Raw genomic sequence first — 17,376 nt, 5'->3', positions numbered from 1 at the left:
GATTGGTTGGGATAAAGTCCTTGTGATGCTGGATGCCTGTCCAGGGCAGTTCTGATCCTAGCATTGTCCTGCTGGTGGGTGGGGCCAAGGCCCAGGTAATCCCAGGACTTTTGCCCTTCCCCCAGCACATGAAGCTGGATTCTGGGGCTAGTGCCAGAACACTGGTGGGTGGAGCCAAATTTGACAGCTAGCTGTGGGGGGCCACAGGGGTGCTGAACTTAGTTTCAACCCATTGGTGGTTGGTTCTAGGACCTGGGCCCTCTGTTGGGCAGGGCCATGTCCCAGAAATGGCTGGGGGCTCAGGGTGTCCCATGGTAGCCAGTGATTGTGGGTGGGGCTGTGTCTCTACCCAGCTAGCTGCCTGGCCTGAGTCTTCTCAAGACTAGTGCTGACTCACTGGTGTGGGAGACTGGATCCTGGCATTAATAAGCTAGAAGGAGGGTTCTACAATGTTGCTTACCAGCACCAGTGTCCTCATGGTGGGATGAGTCCCCCAAAATGGCTGCTACCAGCATCTATATCCCCAGGGTGAGTTTCAATTGCCTCCTGCCTCTCCAGGAGGCTCTCCAAGATCAGCAAGTGGGTCTGACCCAGGCTCCTTGCAAAGTACTGCTTCTTCCCTGAGTTTCAACATGTGTGGGATTTTGTGTGCACGTTTTAAGAGTATAGTCTATTTCCCACAACCCTCTGGCTCTCCTGAAAGTAAGTCTCACTGGCTTTCAAAGTCAAACTTTCTGGGTGCTCATTTTCCTGGTGTAGAACCCCTGGGTTTCAGAGCCCAAAGTGAGGCTCAAACCCCTTGATCCTTGGGAAGAACCTCTGCAATTGTAATTATCCTCTCGTTTGTGAGTACACTGGCTGGGAGTATGGTTCTTGACTATAATGCATCTTCACCCTTCCTACCCACCTAGTTGTCATTCTTTCTTTATATCTTTAGCTGTAGATTTTTTCTGCTAGTCTTCTTGTTGGTCTCATGGGTAGTTGTCTGTAAAAAGTTGAAACTTTGTTTTGTTTATGGGATGAAGTGAGCTCAGGGTCTTCCTACTCCACCATCTTGGCCACTCAATCATTTTTTGCTGATTTTTGTATATGTTGTCAGAAAATGGTCTAGTTTCATTCTTTTGCATGTAGCTGTTCAGTTTTCCCATTTCCATTTATTGAAGAGACTGCATTTTCCCATTGTATGCTCTTCCCTTCCTTTTCATAGATTAATTGATGATATGAATGTCAGTTTATTTCTGGGCTATTTATTCTGCTTCATTAATCTATGTGTCTGTTTTTGTATGAGTACCATACTGTTCTGATTACCATAGCTTTTTAGTATAATATGAAATCAAGGGGTGTGATACCTTCAATTTTGTTCTTTTTCAAGATTGTTTTGACTATTTGGGGTCTTTGTGTTGCCAGCAAATTTTACATTTATTGATTCTAGTTCCATGAAAAATGCCATTGGTATTTTGTTAAGGATTGTGCTGAATATATAGATTGCCTTGAGTAGTCTGGACATTTTAAAAATATTGATTCTTCTAATCCATGGACATGATATATCTTTCCATTTATTTGTGTTGTGCTCAATTTCTTTTATCAATGTTTTATAGTTTTCAGAGTACAAGTCTTTTACCACTTTGCTTAAATTTATTACTAGGTATTTTATTCTTTTTGATGCAATTTTAAATGACATTTATTTTTCATTTCTCTTTCTGTAGTTTATTAGTGCATAGAAATGCAACAGATTTCTGTATATTAATTTTGTATCCTGCAACTTTACTAAAATTACTTATTAGTTTTAATAATTTTTTGGTGAATCCTTTGGTGTTTTCTATATATTATGAGTACATACTATACTATTATCATGACATCTACAAATTGTGACAGTTTTGCTTATTTTTCCAATTCGGCTGCCTTTTATTTCTTCTTTTTGCCTAATTGCCATTTCTAAGACTGATAATACTATGTTGAATAAAAGTGGCTAGAATAGGCATCCTTGTCTTGTTCCTGATCTCAGAGGGAAAACTTTCAGCTTTTCACCATTGAGTATGATTTTGTCTGTAGATTTGTTATATATGGCCATTATTATGATGGGGTATGTTCCCTCTATAGCCACTTTGTTGAGAGTTTTTATCATGGATGAATGTTGAATTTTATCAAATGCTTTTTTGCATCTATTGAAGTTATCATAAGATTTTTGTTGTTCAATGTTACTTTGTTGAGGATTTTTGCATTTGTTTTCGTTAGGTATATTGCCTTATAATTTTCTTTCTTGTAGTGTCTTTGTCAGGTTTTGATATCAGATTAATGCTGGTCTCATAAAATAAATTTGAAAGCTATAAACATTTTTTGCATCCAACATAGAAGCATCTAAATATGTAAAATAAATATTGTTAACAGAAATAAGGGGAGAAAAAGACATAATAGTATGGGACTGTAATACTACTTACATCAATGGATAGATCATCCAGACAGAAAATCAACAATAAAACACTGGCCTTAATGATGCTGGACCTACTGAATGTCATATATATATATATATATATAAAATTTAATATATATAATATACAAATATATATTTATGTAATAACTATATATATGTGTGTGTATATATATATAAAATGAGAGAGAGAGAATATTCCATCCAAAAACAGAAGAATACATATTCTTTACAATGCACGTGGAACATTCTCTGGAATTGACCACATGTTAAGCCACAAAACAATTCTCAACAAATTTGAGAAGATCAAAACCATATCAACCATCTTTTCTAATCACAAGGGTATAAAACTAAAAATCAATATAAGGATAAGAGTGTAAAAAAATGTGGAGACTAAACCACATGCTACTAAACATTCAAGGGGTCAATAAAAAAATCAAAGAGGAAATTAAAAAAATACCTGGAGACAAGTGAAAATGACAGTACAACTTTCTAAAATCTATGACTATAGCAAAAGTAGTTCCAAGAGGGAAGTTCATAATGATGTAAACCTATTTCAAGAAACGCAAAAATTTCAAATAAACAATCTAACTTTATATTGAAAGGAACTAGTAAAAGAAGAATAAACAAATCCCAAAGTTATTTAAAGGAACAAAATATAAATATCAGAGGAGACAAAAATGAAATAGAGACTAAAAACAATAGAAAAGATCAATGATACTAAGCTCGTTCTTTGAAAAGATAAAATTGACAAACCTTTAACTAGACTATCAAGAAAAAAAGAGTGGGAGTACATATAAATAAAATCAGAAATGAAAGAAGGGAAATTATTACCTATACCACAAACATACAAAGTATCATAAGAGAATACTAGAAATCATTATATGCCAACAAATTAGATAACTTAAAAGTAATGGATACATTCCTAGAAACATACAATCTTCCAAGGCTGCATCATGAAGAAATAGAAAATGTGAATGGACAAATTTTTAGTAATGAAATTGAGTCAGTAATCAGAAAACTCCCAACAAACAAAAATCCAGGTTCACATAGTGTCACAGGTGAATTCTACCAAACATTTAAAGAAGAATTAATATTTATTTTTCTCAAATCATTCAAAAAATACACCTTCTTTGGTGGATCTCCTGATGGACTCTGAGGTGGTTTCCTTCTTCCCCTTCTCCCTTCTTTTCTCCCTCCCAACTGTCTGGCTCATACAAAGGGCTTGTTCCTAAATAACAAGTCAATTTTACTTGGTATCCAAGGCCAGCTCAAGAGGTTGATTATCAAAAGAGGAACCATCAGCATCCATAAGTGTCTATCATCCGACATAAAACCATAGACTGTCATATCTGGAAACACTCTTGGAAAGGCTTCTATCCTGTCATGGATTTTTGTGGTATCCTAAGTTATGGTAAGGGCTCTTTTAATCCATAGGTACATCTCTAGGCTAACTAAAAGATGTCTCAAATACAAAGTAGCTACATTTTAAAAACAATTTATAGATAAAATATTAACATTGATCTTATGGATGACCTCAGAATTTTTGAAACTAAGAAAGGAGAAAAACTTTCTTTCTGCAAGAGAAGACTGCCATGATTCTTTGTTAGGTGAAATGGGCAGGTGATAGAACAGTACATATATTATGATCCTATATGTATATTTTCAAAGATATTATAAACTCACATAAGAAACTGTAGGTACCTTTGGGGCAAAGATAAAAGTCATTCTGTATTTTACTCACATACCATTTTTTGAAATTTTTACAATGAATATGTATTATTTGCATTGGACAAGTTCCCAATAAAGTAATGAGAAGAGTGTCACAAAATACTAACAGATGAGGATAATACATTGTGACTAACACTGGCATTATGGTAATAAAAGTAAATATTTTGTAGCACTTATACTGTGTGAAGCAGTGTTCCAACTGTTTGAAATACATTTACTCTATTATTATCTGGATTGTGGACACTGAGGCCTGAGAATTAAATCATTTGCACAAAGTCACATAGCCAGTAAATGATAGAGCAGGATTTGAACCCAGTCAGTCTGACTCCTAAGTCCATGCTGCTTACTGAGAAGGAAATGCTCAGTCCAGCCTGGGGATTCAGAGTGCTCACATGTGGTTTCTTAAGTAACTGCTACCTCATCTGGGCCTAGGAGATCAGAACAAAGGGAAGAATACCACACATGGCTCAACAATCCCACCTGCTGCTTTTGCTACACTTGGGCCCACGGATACATTGCTAATCATGGAGAATTCCCTATCCAGTTCCCTACAGATGCTATGGATGAACTAACCAGTCAAATGCTTCCATACACATCATTTCATTCAGGACTCACTATAACCTTATAGGGCAAATAGTATCACAATTTTATAGATAGATAGAGAATCTGAGACTCAGAGAGGTAAAGTGTCTTGCTCAAGTTCACATGACTGCAAAGTGGTTAGAATTTGAAACCCAAGTATTATGATGCTAGAGTAATTTCTCCTCACTACATTATGGTATTTTGGAGAGATATGCTGACTGTGGCAGTAGAATGGGCCCCCAGACTCCTCACATGCACTCCAGTGGTAACCTGGATGTCTTCTGATATGACTCAGCTCTGCTTGTCCTCCCAACCCTGCCCCTCCTACATCCATCCTTACCTGATTATGACCAATTTTCTAGTCCCAAAGGTGGAACTAAGAGTAGAATTTTTCCCCTTCTAAATAAGTGGGCCTTTACACAGAAAGCACAGACTCACAGAAGCGGTGAGTAAGACAAAGGCAAGTTTTAGGGTCCCTTTTTGTCTAAACCAGGGGGGATAAAAGGATTAGTGATTCTCTCACTTGGGCAGAATATGAAAAAGGAAAGTGGGTCTGTTTTCTTAGATTATAGAAAACAATTCCAACAGAAGGTTCTAGAAGGGATGACAACAAAGTTTGACACAAGGAATGTGTTCTGTAATATCAGGCTACCCTTGATAGAAGGCCCTGGGTATAGCCATAGCTGTTATCAAGAACAGCCAGGTATTCAAGAACTAGGTTATGTAGGCACTAGTAATTCATCAGCAGTTTTCAATTGCATTGCTAAAGGCTACTACTACATTTGAAATGTAGTATTTGTGCCCCAATCAAATTGCTCCCATTATAATCAAGGTGTTTTTGTCTGCTTTTCATGTAAGGCCTGCAGGCTTTATATCATTAAAAGGATATTCTGCATTAGTGTATAGGAATGCAAGAGATTTCTGTGCATTAATTTTGTATCCTGCTACTTTGACAAATTCATTGATTAGCTCTAGTAGTTTTCTGGTAACATCTTTAGGATTCTCTATGAATAGTATCATGTCATCTACAAACAGTGACAGCTTTATTTCTTTTCTGATTTGGATTCCTTTTATTTCTTTTTCTTCTCTGATTGCTGTGGCTAACACTTCCAAAATTATGTTGAATAATAGTGGTGAGAGTGGGCAACCTTGTCTTGTTCCTGATCTTAGTGGAAATGGTTTCAGTTTTTCACCATTGAGGACGATGTTGGCTGTGGGTTTGTCATATATGGCCTTTATTATGTTGAGGTAAGTTCCCTCTATGCCTACTTTCTGGAGGGTTTTTATCATAAATGCGTGTTGAATTTTGTCAAAAGATTTTTTTGCATCTATTCAGATGATCATATGGTTTTATTCTTCAATTTGTTAAGATGGTGTATCACATTGATTGATTTGCATATACTGAAGAATCCTTGCGTTCCTGGGATAAACCCCACTTGATCACGGTGTATGATGCTTTTAATGTGCTGTTGGATTCTGTTTGCTAGTGTTTTGTTGAGGATTTTTGCATGCATGTTCATCAGGGATATTTGCCTCTAGTTTTCTTTCTTTGTGACATCGTTGTCTGGTTTTGGTATCAGGGTGATGGTGATCTCGTAGAATGAGTTTGGGAGTGTTCCTCCCTCTGGTATATTTTGGAAGACTTTGAGAAGGATAGGCGTTAGCTCTTCTCTAAATGGTTGATAGAATTCGCCTGTGAAGCCACTTGGTCCTGGGCATTTGTTTGTTGGAAGATTTTTAATCACAGTTTCAATTTCAGTGCTTGTGATTGGTCTGTTTATATTTTCTATTTCTTCCTGGTTCAATCTCAGATGGTTGTGCTATTCTACGAATTTGTCCATTTCTCCCAGGTTGTCCATTTTATTGCCATATAGTTGCTTGTAGTAATCTCTCATGATCCTTTGTATTTCTGCAGTGCCAGTTGTTACTTCTCCTTTGCAAATGAAGTAACTAACAAAGGATTAATCTAAAAACTTTACAAGCAGCTCATGCAGCTCAATATCAAAAAAAACAAGCAACCCAATCCAAAAATGGGCAGAAGACCTAAATAGACATTTCTCCAAAGAAGATATACAGGTTGTCAACAAACACGTGAAAGAATGCTCAACATCACTAATCATTAGAGAAATGCAAATCAAAACTACAATGAGATGTCATCTCACACCAGTCCGAATGGCCATCATAAAAAAAATTTACAAACAATAAATGCTGGAGAAAGTGTGGAGAAAAGGGAACATTCTTGCACTGCTGGTGGGAATGTAAATTGATACAGCCACTATGGAGAACAGTATGGAGGTTCCTTAAAAAACTAAAAATAGAACTAGCAGACGACCCAGTATTCCCACTACTGGGCATATACCCTGAGAAAACCATACTTCAAAAAGAGTCTTGTACCACAATGTTCATTGCAGCTCTAGTTACAATAGCCAGGAAACGGAAGCAACCTAAGTGTCCATCGACAGAGGAATGGATAAAGAAGATGTGGCGCTTCTGAGGGCAAGATGGTCGAAGAGTAAGACGTGGAGATCACCTTCCTTCCCACAGATACAGTAGAAATACATCTACACGTGGAACTGCTCCTACAGAACACCCACTGAACGCTGGCAGAAGACGTCAGACCTCCCAAAAGGCAAGAAACTCCCCACGTACTTGGGTACATGAAAAAAGGGCAAAAGAAAAAATAAATAGCAGAGACAAAAGAATAGGGACGGGACCTGCACCCGTGGGAGGGAGCTGTGAAGGAGGAAAGGTTTCCATACACTAGAAGCCCCTTTGCAGGCGGAGACTGCGGGTGGCAGAGGGGGGAAGCTTTGGAGCCATGGAGGAGAGCACAGCCATAGGGGTGCGGAGGGCAAAGCGGAGAGATTCCCACACAGAGGCTCGGCATTGAGCAGCACCCACCAGCCAGAGAGGCTTGTCTGCTCACCCACCAGGGCGGGCAGGGGCTGGGAGCTGAGGCTCGGGCTTCGGTCAGATCGCCGGGAGAGGACTGGGGTTGGCGGCGTCAACACAGCCTGAAGGGGTTAGCACACCACAGCTAGCCGGGAGGGAGTCCGAGAAGAAGTCTGCAGCTGCTGAAGAAGCAAGAGACTTTTTCTTGACTCTTTGCTTCGTGGTGCACACGGAGAGGGGACTCAGAGCGCTGCCTAAATGAACTCCAGAGACAGGCGTGAGCCGCGGCTATCAGTGTGGACCCCAGAGACGAGCATGAGACGCTAAGGCTGCTGCTGCCGCCACCAAAAACCCTGTGTGCAAGCACAGGTCACTCTCCACACTGCCCCTCCCGGGAGCCGGTGCAGCCCGCCACAGCCAGGCTCCTGTGATCAGGGGACAACTTCCCCAGGAGAACGCATGGCGTGGCTCAGGCTGCTGCAATGTCACGCTGGCCTCTGCCGCTGCAGGCTCGCCCCGCATCCGTATTCTTCCCTCCCCCCGACCCGAGGGAGCCAGAGCCCCTGAAGCAGCTGCTCTTTAACCCCGTACTGTCTGGGCGGGGAACAGACGCCCTCAGGCGACCTACATGCAGAGGCGGGTCCAAATCCAAAGCTGAACCCTGGGAACTGTAGGAACAAAGAAGAGAAAGGGAAATCTCTCCCAGCAGCCTCAGAAGCAGCGGATTAACACTCCACAAACAACTTGATGTGCCTGCATCTGTTGAACACCTGAATAGAAAACGAATCATCCCAAATTCAGGAGATGGACTTTGGGAGCAGGATATATTAATTTTTCCCCTTTTCCTTTTCTTGTGAGTGTATATGTGTATGCTTCTGGGTGAGATTTGGTCTGTATAGCTTTGCTTTATAATAGCTTTATTTTATTTCATTTTATATTATCCTCTCTCTTTCTTTCTTTCTATTTTTTCTCCCTTTTGCTCTGAGCCATGTGTATGAAAGGCTCTTGGTGCTCCAGCCAGGCATCAGGGCTGTGCCTCTGAGGTGGGAGAGCCAACTTCAGAACACTGGTCCACAAGAGACATCCCAGCTCCACGTAATACCAAATGGTGAAAATCTCCCAGAGATTTCCATCTCAACATCAATACCCAGCTTCACTCAACGACCAGCAAGCAACAGTGCTGGACACCCTATGCCAAACAACTAGCAAGACAGGAACACAGCCCCATCCCTTAGCAGAGAGGCTGCCAAAAATCATAATAAGGCGACAGACACCCCAAAACACACCACCAGATGTGGACGTGCCCACCAGAAAGACAAGATCCAGGCTCATCCACCAGAACAAAGGCACTAGCCCCCTCCACCAGGAAGCCTACGCAACCCACTGAACCAACCTTAACCACTGGGGACAGACACCAAAAACAACGGGAACTACGAACCTGCAGCCTGTGAAAAGGAGACCACAAACACAGTAAGATAAGCAAAATGAGAAGAGAGAAAAACACACAGCAGATGAAGGAGCAGGGTCAAAACACACCAGACCTAACAAATGAAGAGGAAATAGGTAGTCTACCTGAAAAAGAAATCAGAATAATGATAGTAAGGATGATCCAAAATCTTGGAAATAGAATAGACAAAATGCAAGAAACATTTAACAAGGACGTAAAAGAACTAAAGAGGAACCAAGTAACAATGAAAAACACAATAAATGAAATTAAAAATACTCTAGATGGGATCAATAGCAGAATATCTGAGGCAGAAGAACGGATAAGTGACCTGGAAGATCAAATGGTGGAAATAACTACTGCAGAGCAGAATAAAGAAAAAAGAATGAAAAGAACTGAAGACAGTATCAGAGACCTCTGGGACAACATTAAATGCACCAACATTCGAATTATAGGGGTCCCAGAAGAAGAAGAGAAAAAGAAAGGGACTGAGAAAATATTTGAAGAGATTATAGTTGAAAACTTCCCTAATATGGGAAAGGAAATAGTTAATCAAGTCCTGGAAGCACAGACAGTCCCATACAGGATAAATCCAAGGAGAAACACACCAAGACACATATTAATCAAACTATCAAAAATTAATTATAAAGAAAACATATTTAAAGGAGCAAGGGAAAAACAACAAATAACACACAAGTGAATCCCCATAAGGTTAACAGCTGATCTTTCAGCAGAAACTCTGCAAGCCAGAAGGGAGTGGCAGGACATATTTAAAGTGATGAAGGAGAAATACCTACAACCAAGATTATTCTACCCAACAAGGATCTTATTCAGATTTGATGGAGAAATTAAAACCTTTACAGACAAGCAAAAGCTGAGAGAGTTCAGCACCACCAAACCAGCTTTACAACAAATGCTAAAGGAACTTCTCTAGGCAAGAAACACAAGAGAAGGAAAACACCTACAATAACAAACCCAAAACATTTAAGGAAATGGGAATAGGAACATACATATCGATAATTAACTTAAATGTAAATGGATTAAATGTTTCCACCAAAAGTCACAGACTGGCTGAATGGATATAAAAACAAGACCCATATATATGCTGTGTACAAGAGACCCACTTCAGACCTAGGGACACATACAGACTGAAATTGAGGGGATGGAAAAAGATATTCCATGCAAATGGAAATCAAAAGAAAGCTGGAGTAGCAATTCTCATATCAGACAAAATAGACTTTAAAATAAAGACTATTACAAGAGACAAAGAAGGACACTACATAATGATCAAGGGATCAATCCAAGAAGAAGATATAAAAATTGTAAATGTTTATGCACCCAATATAGGAGCATCTCAATACATAAGGCAAATACAAACAGCCATAAAAGGGAACTCGACGGTAATAGGGGACCTTAACACCCCACTTTCACCAATGGACAGATCATCCAAAATTAAAATAAATAAGGAAACACAAGCTTTAAATGATACATTAAACAAGATGGACTTACCTGATATGTATAGGACATTCCACCCAAAAACAACAGAATACACATTTTTCTCAAGTGCTCATGGAACATTCTCCAGGATAAATCATATCTTGGGTCACAAATCAAGCCTTGGTAAATTTAAGAAAATTGAAATCATATCAAGTATCTTTTCCGACCACAACGCTATGAGACTAGGTATCAATTACAGGAAAAGATCTGTAAAAAATATAAACACATGGAGGCTACACAATACACTAGTTAATAACGAAGTGATCACTGAAGAAATCAAAGGGGAAATCAAAAAATACCTACAAATAAATGACAATGGAGACACGATGACCCAAAACCTATGGGATGCAGCAAAAGCAGTGCTAAGAGGGAAGTTTACAGCAATACAAGCCTACCTCAAGAAACAGGAAACATCTCGAATAGACAACCTAACCTTGCTCCTAAAGCAATTAGAGAAAGAAGAATAAAAAACCCAAAGTTAGCAGAAGGAAAGAAATCATAAAGATCAGATCAGAAATAAATGAAAAAGAAATGAAGGAAACAATAGCAAAAAACAATGAAACTACAAGCTGGTTCTTCGAGAAGATAAACAAAATTGATAAACCATTAGCCAGACTCATCAAGAGAAAAAGGGAGAAGACTCAAATCAATAGAATTAGAAATGAAAAAGGAGAAGTAACACTGACACTGCAGAAATACAAACGATCATGAGAGATTACTATGAGCAACTCTACGCCAATAAAATGGACAACCTGGAAGAAATGGACAGATTCTTAGAAATGCACAACCTGCCGAGACTGAACCAGGAAGAAATAGAAAATATGAACAGACCAATCACAAGTACTGAAATTGAAACTGTGATTAAAAATCTTCCAACAAACAAAAGCCCAGGACCAGATGGCTTCACAGGCGAATTCTATCAAACATGTAGAGAAGAGCTAACACCTATCCTTCTCAAACTCTTCCAAAATATTGCAGACGGAGGAACACTCCCCAACTCATTCTACGAGGCCACCATCACCCTGATACCAAAACCAGACAAAGATGTCACCAAGAAAGAAAACTACAGGCCAATATCACTGATGAACATAGATGCAAAAATGCTCAACAAAAGACTAGCAAACAGAATCCAACAGCACATTAATAGGATCATACACCATGATCAAGTGGGGTTTATTCCAGGAATGCAAGGATTCTTCAATATACGCAAATCAATCAACGTGATACACCATATTAACAAATTGAAGGAGAAAAACCATATGATCATCTCAATAGATGCAGAGAAAGCTTTCGACAAAATTCAACACCCATTTATGATAAAAGCCCTGCAGAAAGTAGGCATAGAGGGGAGTTATCTCAACATAATAAAGGCCATATATGACAAACCCACAGCCAACATTGTCCTCAATGGTGAAAAACTGAAACCATTTCCACTAAGATCAGGAACAAGACAAGGTTGCCCACTCTCACCACTATTATTCAACATAGTTTTGGAGGTGTTAGCCACAGTAATCAGAGAAGAAAAAAAAAAAAAATAAAGGATCCAAATCAGAAAAGAAGAAGTAACGCTGTCACTGTTTAAAGATGACATGATACTATACATAGAGAATCCTAAAGATGCTATCAGAAAACTACTAGAGCTAGTCAATGAATTTGGTAAAGTAGCAGGATACAAAATTACTGCACAAAAATCTCTTGCATTCCTATACACTAATGATGAAAAATCTGAAAGTGAAATTAAGAATACACTCCCATTTACCATTGCAACAAAAAGAATAAAATATCTAGGAATAAACCTATCTAAGGAGACAAAAGACCTGTATGCAGAAAATTATAAGACACTGATGAAAGAAATTAAAGATGATACAAATAGATTGATATATATACCATGTTCCTGGATTGGAAGAATCAACATTGTGAAAATGACTCTACTACCCAAAGCAATCTACAGATTCAATGCAATCCCTATCGAACTACCACTGGCATTTTTCACAGAACTAGAACAAAAAATTTCACAATTTGTATGGAAACACAAAAGACCCCAAATAGCCAAAACAATCTTGAGAACGAAAAATGGAGCTGAAGTCCATGACTTCAGACTATATTACAAAGCTACAGTAATCAAGACAGTTTGGTTCTGGCACAAAAACAGAAATATAGATCAATGGAACAGGATAGAAAGCCCAGAGATAAAACCATGCACATATGGTCCCCTTATCTTTGATAAAGGATGGAAGCATATACAGTGGAGAAAAGACAGCCTCTTCAATAAGTGGTGCTGGGAAAATTGGACTGGTACATGTAAAAGTATGAAATTAGAACACTCCCTGACACCATACACAAAAATAAACTCAAAATGGATTAAAGACCTAAGTGTAAGGCCATGCACTATCAAACTCTTAGAGGAAAACATAGGCAGAACACTCTATGACCTAAATCACAGCAAGATCCTTTTTGAAACAGCTCCCAGAGAAATGGAAATAAAAACACAAATAAACAAGTGGGACCTAATGAAACTTAAAAGCTTTTGCACAGGAAAGGAAACCATAAACAAGACCAAAAGACAACCCTCATAATGGGAGGAAATATTTTCAAATGAAGCAACTGACAAAGGATTAATCTCCAAGATTTACAAGCAGCTCATGCAGCTCAATAACAAAAAAACAAACAACTCAATCCAAAAATGGGCAGAAGACCTAAATAGACATTTCTCCAAAGAAGATATACAGATTGCCAACAGACACATGAAAGAATGCTCAACATCATTAATCATTAGAGAAATGCAAATCAAAACTACAATGAGATATCATCTCACACCGGTCAGAATGGCCATCATCAAAAAATCTAGAAACAATAAATGCTGGAGAGGGTGTGGAGAAAAGGGAACCCTCTTGCACTGTTGGCGGGAATGTAAATTGATACAGCCACTATGGAGAACAGTATGGAGGTTCCTTAAAAAACTACAAATAGAACTACCATACGACCCAGCAATCCCACTACTGGGCATATACCCTGAGAAAACCATAATTCAAAAAGAGTCATGTACCAAAATTTTCATTGCAGCTCTATTTACAATAGCCAGGACATGGAAGCAACCAAAGTGTCCATCATCGGATGAATGGATAAAGAAGATGTGGCACATATATACAATGGAATATTACTCAGCCATAAAAAGAAATGAAATGGAGGTATTTGTAATGAGGTGGATGGAGTTAGAGTCTGTCATACAGAGTGAAGTAAGTCAGAAAGAGAAAAACAAATACAGTATGCTAACACATATATACGGAATCTAAGGAAAAAAAAAAAGGCCATGAAGAACCTAGTGGCAAGATGGAAATAAAGACACAGACCTACTAGAGAATGGACTTGAGGATATGGGGAGGGGGAAGGGTGAGATGTGACAGGGTGAGAGAGTGTCATGGACATACATACACTACCAAATGTAAAATAGATAGCTAGTGGGAAGCAGCCGCATAGCACAGGGAGATCAGCTCGGTGCTTTGTGACCACCTAGAGGGGTAGAATAGGGAGGGTGGGAGGGAGGGAGATGCAAGAGGGAAGACATATGTGAACATATGTATATGTGTAACTGATTCACTTTTTTATAAAGCAGAAACTAACACACCATTGTAAAGCAATTATACTCCAATAAAGATTAAAAAAAAAGGATATTCTGGTGGCCAAAGGGACATAGTTTTATTTAAAAATTACATTTTCTTGGAGGTCCAATGCCCCTAAGGAGGACTACCCCACAACTTTTATAATTACACACCTCACTTCACACAATACACTAGTAAGGCCACTGTTGCACCCACACACTCTAGCTCTAATGCTGAGAGACTGAGGTATTAGTTAACCTAATCATTGGTTAACTTTAAGGTGAGCATCCCTACAAAAAGCAAAGGCTGGCAGGGCATGGTCTTGTTGGTTTTGTCTAAGCATACTTTCCCAGGTTGAGGAAGAAAATCATCTGTAATATGAACTCCTGCTGAAATAAACTAGGTTTGAAGAGTGGAAAGGGAAGATGAGAGAGACTAAAGACTTAAATCTTGCCTTTGGAGGCGTCATAAACAAGACTGTGTGATAGTAGGGACCTACTTAGCTAGGTAGAATGTAGAGGTGTTGCCTGGCAGTAACTGAAAGGAAACTTGGAAGGATGTGTGATAGTAACTGGAGGTTTGAATTTAATATTTTAATAATGGAGCAGTTCTGGTTGATGACGATAGCCATGGTGGCTGAGGATAGATGGAGGACAAAAATGCTACAGATGAGAAAGTCAAATGACCCAAGAGCCCAGATGTCTGCTGGGTCATCTCTCAGAACCCTGAAGTCATTCAGAGCGATGGCAGGGAAGAAGACAGTGAATTAGTTGCCAATATGTGCAACAAATAATGAAGATTGACCAGGATGTTAGGAAGTGATAACAGAGAAAAGAGGTAAAGGTAAATATACTCAGATTACATGAATCTAAAGCTGAGAAAGTTTTGGTTTGTTTGTTTTTTCTTTTTGTTTTGTTTTTTCCCATAGAGATGGAGGGGAAAAATGAATGTACTGGCTCAATAAATAATAGCTTTCCTGCTGAGCTCATCCCCAATATTTTGGGGATAAAGCCTTACAAATTATCTCTTGCCAGTCCAAGTTCCATTTCACTCCCAGTCCTGCCTATCTATACTCACTACTGACTCTCTATCCCCATCCCAACAGATATCAGAGGACTGGTCATTCTGGGAGACTCCTGTCTGTATCCTCACAGGAGGCAGAAAACTGAGCATTTCTTGTGCTTACGTTTAGGAGTGTGCTGTCTGGGCCTGGAGGAAACCAAAAAAAAAAAAAAAAATCCAACTAGAAATCTACCATGGATGCCAGAAATCTGGAGAGTCCCAGCTCTGTGCAAATGCTTGGACTGTCTGGTGTCATCAGAACCAGTGTCAAGAAACTAGAGATGCCCTTCGGATTTTACTCTCACTCTCATATCCACTAGAAAAGCAGACCCTAAAGAAAACAACAAATACTAACTAGAAGGTGGCTTGCCCGGGCCACGCTTATTCTAGCCACCCCCACTTGCAGGGTTTTGGTTGAGAGATGCCCACATGGAAAATATTAACACAAAATAAAAGTCACTACAAAGAGGAGATGAAAGCCATGACTGGCTTAACTTCAGAGTGAAGCTTCCATCAGCTTGTTCCTGGTTGCAGCTGGCACTGCTAGGAGTAACAAGAAAAAGATGAATATAATTCAACAGTAATTTACTACACTTGAAGCTCCTGTGTCATATATCGTGCTATACACTGTGAATGATAAATAAAGGAATAAGTTTCTGTCCTTGAATATACGGAGACATGGAGGAGATAGGCACCTATACAAGTTAATCAAAGGTAGAAATTGATAAACACTATAATGAGAGAGGTACAAACAAGTTACTGTGAGAGTGCTGAATGGGGAGGGTTGGCTTCTAGCTAGGGGAATCCGAAAATGATATACAGAGGAGGTGGCATTTGACCTGGGCAGGGAAGAATGAATTGGATTTACATACAAATAGATGAGTTGCAGGGATCAGCATGGATAAATGCATGGAGTCAAGACAATACAGAATACAGGTCGTGCAGTGATGCAAGTGAGGGAAGATGAGGATAGAAAGTAATACTAATAGTTAATATTTGAGGATCACTTACTATATGCCAGACACAGTGCTGGGAGTTTAGTATGTATTAACTTATTTAATCCTCACAAAAACCTTATAAGTTAATATTATTATTATCATCATCTCTACTTGACAGTTCAGAAACTGAGGTCTAGGGAAGTTACTTGTTTAAGAGCCCACAGCCAGTGAGTGGTAGAACCAAGGTTCAAACATGGGAAATTTGTATCCAGACAGAACCAATGCTCACAACACAACCTCTATATTACATTACCTTTCCACAAAAGCTTTAAGAAGATGATGAAGGACTTTGAATGCCAGGATAAGGATTTGAGGCTCTATCTTATTGTCCTTTGATTTCCAGCTCTAGATCTCACTAGCTGAGTGACCTTGGCAAGTTAATTAATTTATCTGTACTATCATTTCTAAATTTTTAAATTTTAAATATTTTAAAATATTGTGACATAAAGAGCAATAGATTGACCTGCAATGGATACTTAGTAAATTTATCTGCCATAATTGATAGTAGAATTAGTACGATGTGGGGGACATACTAGGTGGAAGGAATAGACTGAAGTTTTCTGGTATTGCTGGAATACAGGCTATGATGATGTATGGTGATAAAGCTGGGAAAGGAATTTGAGGACCAGTTTATGAAAGACTGAATATGACTCTGAATTCTTTGGCTTTTATTCTACAAGTGACAAGGGATCCATTAAGCAGAATGAATTTTTAAGGGGCATGTGTAAAAGGTAGAAGGAAAAACACATAAATGACACCCAACAACCATTTGTTTTATATCTGGTGTTGACCTAGGTGCTGTGAGGCATTATAGAGAAGAAGCTGCTGGATTCTAACCAGTAAGAGTGAAAAGATGGGAACCCTGTACCAGTTCACCAAAATCAAGTGATGTGGTAGATATGGTACAACCACTTTGGAAGACAGTTTGGCAGTTTTTAAAAAAAGTTTAAAATGCACTTACCATATGGCCCACTTCTATGTATTTAACTTAGAGAATTAAAAACTTACATTCACCCAAAAACGTGTGTGAATGTTTATAGAATCCCTATTCAAAATTGCCAAACACTGGAAACCACCCAAAAGTTCACCAACAGTTGAATGGATAGACAAGCTGTGATATAGCCATATCATGGGATACTACAC

General features: G+C 38.9%; 1 long non-coding RNA gene across 1 annotated transcript in view; it reads right to left on the bottom strand.

Annotated features, from left to right (window-relative positions):
* Positions 1-17,376, bottom strand: part of LOC309620428 — a 667,971-nt gene that overhangs the window by 482,449 nt on the left and 168,146 nt on the right. The window lies entirely within an intron of this gene.

This window comes from Balaenoptera borealis (genome assembly GCF_965194805.1).
Source record: "Balaenoptera borealis genome assembly, chromosome: X".
In the NCBI taxonomy this organism is placed as follows: Eukaryota; Metazoa; Chordata; class Mammalia; order Artiodactyla; family Balaenopteridae; genus Balaenoptera; species Balaenoptera borealis.
The sequence above is the reverse complement of the archived record's forward strand: the minus strand, read 5'-3'. Positions and strand labels throughout refer to the sequence as shown.